At 30.2% G+C, this 6,091-nt stretch overlaps 2 non-coding genes across 2 annotated transcripts; both read left to right on the forward strand.

Annotated features, from left to right (window-relative positions):
- TRNAQ-CUG (transfer RNA glutamine (anticodon CUG)) lies at positions 1-72 on the forward strand. The gene has a single exon. It is a non-coding gene; the product is annotated as a tRNA-Gln (tRNA).
- Positions 73-1,881: 1,809 nt separating this feature from the next.
- Positions 1,882-1,953, forward strand: TRNAQ-CUG (transfer RNA glutamine (anticodon CUG)). Its single transcript has one exon. It is a non-coding gene; the product is annotated as a tRNA-Gln (tRNA).
- The last annotated feature ends 4,138 nt before the right edge of the window (positions 1,954-6,091 follow it).

Consider the following 6,091-nt stretch of genomic DNA (forward strand, 5'->3'; position numbering starts at 1 on the left):
GGTTCCATGGTGTAATGGTTAGCACTCTGGACTCTGAATCCAGCAATCCGAGTTCAAATCTCGGTGGGACCTGATGTGTTTTAGTACCTTCAGTTTAAGTTTTTGATTGACAGAAAGTCTTCTTTTTCATACATATAATTATTTTTTTAAATCACTGATTTCTGTAAATATGTACAAAAAGCTAAAAAAGGTAGTTATAGAAATGTATGTAATTTTATGAATTTTACTATATAACCCAAATAAGCGTTGATGTAAATATATGTACAATAATTGCAATAAAATGTGTCTTCTAAGAATCTAACATTTTAGAAAAAATGTTTAGCTCTCCCTCGTGAATGAGGTTTCTTGGTGTATTGGTAACCACTCTGATCTTTGAATCCAGTGATCTGTATTTAAATCTTGGTAGGTCCTATTGGTTTTTTGTAAGAACCGTTCAGTTTATATTTCTCTGAGAGTACATTCTAATAAAAACTGTTTAAATGCTTCCTCATGAATGAGGTTTCCTGGTGTATTTGTAACCATTTTGGACTCTGAATCCATGATTTGTATTTACATCTAGGTAGGTCCTATTGTTTTTTTGTAAGTATTATGCAGTTCATATCTCTGAGAAAGAAAATATCTATAAATTGCATAAACTAAGAATCATACACACTGAGAGACAGGTTTATCTGTAATATTATTCCAATAAAATGTAACCTCTAAGAATCTTACACTGTGAGAAAAATTTTTACATGCCACCATATGAATGAGCTTTCATGGTGTACTGTTAACAATTCTGGACTCTGAAACTAATAATCTGTATATACAAATTGGTAGGTCCTAATGGTTTTATTTGTAAATACAATGTAGTACATATCTCTCTGAATGAATATTTCTGTATCTTGTAGAAATTAAGATTTTACACTCTGAGAGAAAGTTTTATTTGTGTTATTAGAAGGGAGATTCCATGGTGTTATGGTTATCACTATGTACTCTGAATCCAGTAAATTGAGTTCAAATTTCGGTGGGACCTAGTGCATTTTAGTACCTTCAGTTTAAGTCCTTGACAAAAACTTTTCTTTTTTATACATATAATACATTTCTTAAATAACTTATTATTGTAAATATGTACTTAAATCTAAAAAAAGGTAGTTATAGAAATGTTTGTAATTATATGAATTTTACTGTGTAATCCAAATAAGCATTGATGTTAATATATGTACAATAACTTCAATAAAATGTGTCTTCTAAGAATCTAACATTTTAGAAAAAAATGTTTAGATGTTCCCTAATGAATGTGGTTTCTTGGTGTATTGGTAACCACTCCACTCTGATCTTTGAATATAGTGATCTGTATTTAAATCTTGGTAGGTCCTATTGGTTTTTTGTAAGTACCATTCAGTTCATATCTCTCTGAGAGTACATTCTTATAAAAATATTTAGATGCTCCCTAATGGATGAGGTTTCATGGTGTATTGGTAAACATTTTGGACTCTGAACCCATGATCTATATTTACATCTTGGTAGGTTATGTTGGTTTTGTTGTAAGTACAATACAGTTAATATCTCTGAGAAAGAAAATATCTATAAATTGCATAAATTAAGAATCTTACACACTGAGAGACAGGTTTATCTGTCATTTAATTCCAATAAAATGTATCCACTAAGAATCTTATACTCTGACCAAAAATGTACATGCTACCATATGAATGAGGTTTCATTGTGTACTGTTAACAATTCTGGACTCTGAAACCTATAATCTGTATCAAAATTTGGTAGGTCCTAATGGCTTTTTTTGTAAATACAATGTTATACTTATCTCTCTGATTATTATTCCTGTTACTTGTAAAAAATAAGATCTCACACTCCAAGAGAAAGTTGTATATGTTGTGTTAGAAGAGAGGTTCCATGGTGTAATGGTTAGCACTCTGGACTCTGAATCCAGCAATCTGAATTCAAATCTCGGTGGGACCTGATGTGTTTTAGTACCTTCAGTTTAAGTTCTTGATTGACAGAAGGTCTTCATTTTCATACATATAATGATTTTTTTAAATCACTGATTATTGTAAATATGTACAAAAAGCTAAAAAAGGTAGTTATAGAAATGTATGTAATTATATGAATTTTACTATATAACCCAAATAAGCGTTGATGTAAATTTATGTACAATAATTGCAATAAAATGTGTCTTCTAAGAATCTAACATTTTAGAAAAAAATGTTTAGCTCTCCCTCGTGAATGAGGTTTCTTGGTGTATTGGTAACCACTCTGATCTTTGAATCCAGTGATCTGTATTTAAATCTTGGTAGGTCCTATTGGTTTTTTGTAAGAACTGTTCAGTTTATATTTCTCTGAGAGTACATTCTAATAAAAACTGTTTAAATGCTTCCTCATGAATGAGGTTTCCTGGTGTATTTGTAACCATTTTGGACTCTGAATCCATGATTTTTATTTACATCTTGGTAGGTCCTATTGTTTTTTTGTAAGTATTATGCAGTTCATATCTCTGAGAAAGAAAATATCTATAAATTGCATAAATTAAGAATCATACACACTGAGAGACAGGTTTATCTGTAATATATTTCCAATAAAATGTAACCTCTAAGAATCTTACACTGTGAGAATTTTTTTTTACATGCCACCATATGAATGAGCTTTCATGGTTTACTGTAAACAATTCTGGACTCTGAAACTAATAATCTGTATATACAAATTGGTAGGTCCTAATGGTTTTATTTGTAAATACAATGTAGTACATATCTCTCTGAATGAATATTTCTGTATCTTGTAGAAATTAAGATTTTACACTCTGAGAGAAAGTTTTATATGTGTTATTAGAAGGGAGATTCCATGGTGTTATGGTTAGCACTCTGTACTCTGAATCCAGTAAATTGAGTTCAAATTTCGGTGGGACCTGGTGCATTTTAGTACCTTCAGTTTAAGTCCTTGACAAAAACTTTTCTTTTTTATACATATAATACATTTTTTAAATAACTTATTATTGTAAATATGTACTAAAATCTAAAAAAAGGTAGTTATAGAAATGTTTGTAATTATATGAATTTTACTGTGTAATCCAAATAAGCATTGATGTTAATATATGTACAATAACTTCAATAAAATGTGTCTTCTAAGAATCTAACATTTTAGAAAAAAATGTTTAGATGTTCCCTAATGAATGTGGTTTCTTGGTGTATTGGTAACCACTCCACTCTGATCTTTGAATATAGTGATCTGTATTTAAATCTTGGTAGGTCCTATTGGTTTTTTGTAAGTACCATTCAGTTCATATCTCTCTGAGAGTACATTCTTATAAAAATATTTAGATGCTCCCTAATGGATGAGGTTTCATGGTGTATTGGTAAACATTTTGGACTCTGAACCCATAATCTATATTTACATCTTGGTAGGTTATGTTGGTTTTGTTGTAAGTACAATACAGTTAATATCTCTGAGAAAGAAAATATCTATAAATTGCATAAATTAAGAATCTTACACACTGAGAGACAGGTTTATCTGTCATTTTATTCCAATAAAATGTATCCACTAAGAATCTTATACTCTGACCAAAAATGTACATGCCACCATATGAATGAGGTTTCATTGTGTACTGTTAACAATTCTGGACTCTGAAACCTATAATCTGTATAAAAATTTGGTAGGTCCTAATGGCTTTTTTTTGTAAATACAATGTAATACTTATCTCTCTGATTATTATTCCTGTAACTTGTAGAAAATAAGATCTCACACTCTAAGAGAAAGTTGTATATGTTGTGTTAGAAGAGAGGTTTCATGGTGTAATGGTTAGCACTCTAGGCTCTGAATCCAGCGATCCGAGTTCAAATCTCGGTGGGACCTGATGTGTTTTAGTACCTTCAGTTTAAGTTCTTGATTGACAGAAAGTCTTCTTTTTCATACATATAATGATTTTTTTAAATCACTGATTTTTGTAAATATGTACAAAAAGCTAAAAAAGGTAGTTATAGAAATGTATGTAATTATATGAATTTTACTATATAACCCAAATAAGCGTTGATGTAAATACAGGTTGAGTATCCCATATCCAAATATTCCGAAATACGGAATATTCCGAAATATGGACTTTTTTGCGTGAGAGTGGGATAGTGAAACCTTTGTTTTTTGAAGGCTCAATGTACACAAGCTTTGTTTAATACACACAGTTATTAAAAATATTGTATTAAATTACCTTCCTGCTGTGTGTATAAGGTGAATATGCAACATAAATGAATTGTGTGAATGTAGATACACTTTGTTTAATGCACAAAGTTACAAAAAAATGTTGGCTAAAATTACCTTCTTGCTGTGTGTATAAGGTGTATATGTAACATAAATGCATTCTGTGCTTAGATTTAGGTCCCATCACCATGATATCTCATTATGGTATGCAATTATTCCAAAATACGGAAAAATCCGATATCCAAAATACTGCTGGTCCCAAGCATTTTGGATAAGGGATACTCAACCTGTATATGTACAATAATTGCAATAAAATGTGTCTTCTAAGAATCTAACATTTTAGAAAAAAATGTTTAGCTCTCCCTCATGAATGAGGTTTCTTGGTGGATTGGTAACCACTCTGATCTTTGAATCCAGTGATCTGTATTTAAATCTTGGTAGGTCCTATTGGTTTTTTGTAAGAACCGTTCAGTTTATATTTCTCTGAGAGTACATTCTAATAAAAACTGTTTAAATGCTTCCTCATGAATGAGGTTTCCTGGTGTATTTGTAACCATTTTGGACTCTGAATCCATGATTTGTATTTACATCTAGGTAGGTCCTATTGTTTTTTTGTAAGTATTATGCAGTTCATATCTCTGAGAAAGAAAATATCTATAAATTGCATAAACTAAGAATCATACACACTGAGAGACAGGTTTATCTGTAATATATTTCCAATAAAATGTAACCTCTAAAAATCTTACACTGTGAGAAAATTTTTTACATGCCACCATATGAATAAGCTTTCATGGTGTACTGTTAACAATTCTGGACTCTGAAACTAATAATCTGTATATACAAATTGGTAGGTCCTAATGGTTTTATTTGTAAATACAATGTAGTACATATCTCTCTGAATGAATATTTCTGTATCTTGTAGAAATTAAGATTTTACACTCTGAGAGAAAGTTTTATTTGTGTTATTAGAAGGGAGATTCCATGGTGTTATGGTTATCACTCTGTACTCTGAAGCCAGTAAATTGAGTTAAAATTTCGGTGTGACCAGGTGCATTTTAGTACCTTCAGTTTAAGTCCTTGACAAAAACTTTTCTTTTTTATACATATAATACATTTCTTAAATAACTTATTATTGTAAATATGTACTAAAATCTAAAAAAAGGTAGTTATAGAAATGTTTGTAATTATATGAATTTTACTGTGTAATCCAAATAAGCATTGATGTTATTATATGTACAATAACTTCAATAAAATGTGTCTTCTAAGAATCTAACATTTTAGAAAAAAATGTTTAGATGTTCCCTAATGAATGTGGTTTTTTGGTGTATTGGTAACCACTCCACTCTGATCTTTGAATATAGTGATCTGTATTTAAATCTTGGTAGGTCCTATTGGTTTTTTGTAAGTACCATTCAGTTCATATCTCTCTGAGAGTACATTCTTATAAAAATATTTAGATGCTCCCTAATGGATGAGGTTTCATGGTGTATTGGTAAACATTTTGGACTCTGAACCCATAATCTATATTTACATCTTGGTAGGTTATGTTGGTTTTGTTGTAAGTACAATACAGTTAATATCTCTGAGAAAGAAAATATCTATAAATTGCATAAATTAAGAATCTTACACACTGAGAGACAGGTTTATCTGTCATTTTATTCCAATAAAATGTATCCACTAAGAATCTTATACTCTGACCAAAAATGTACATGCTACCATATGAATGAGGTTTCATTGTGTACTGTTAACAATTCTGGACTCTGAAACCTATAATCTGTATAAAAATTTGGTAGGTCCTAATGGCTTTTTTGTAAATACAATGTTATACTTATCTCTCTGATTATTATTCCTGTAACTTGTAGAAAATAAGATCTCACACTCTAAGAGAAAGTTGTATATGTGGTGTTAGAAGAGA

Source organism: Pseudophryne corroboree, chromosome 11 (assembly GCF_028390025.1).
Source record: "Pseudophryne corroboree isolate aPseCor3 chromosome 11, aPseCor3.hap2, whole genome shotgun sequence".
NCBI classification, from domain to species: domain Eukaryota; kingdom Metazoa; phylum Chordata; class Amphibia; order Anura; family Myobatrachidae; genus Pseudophryne; species Pseudophryne corroboree.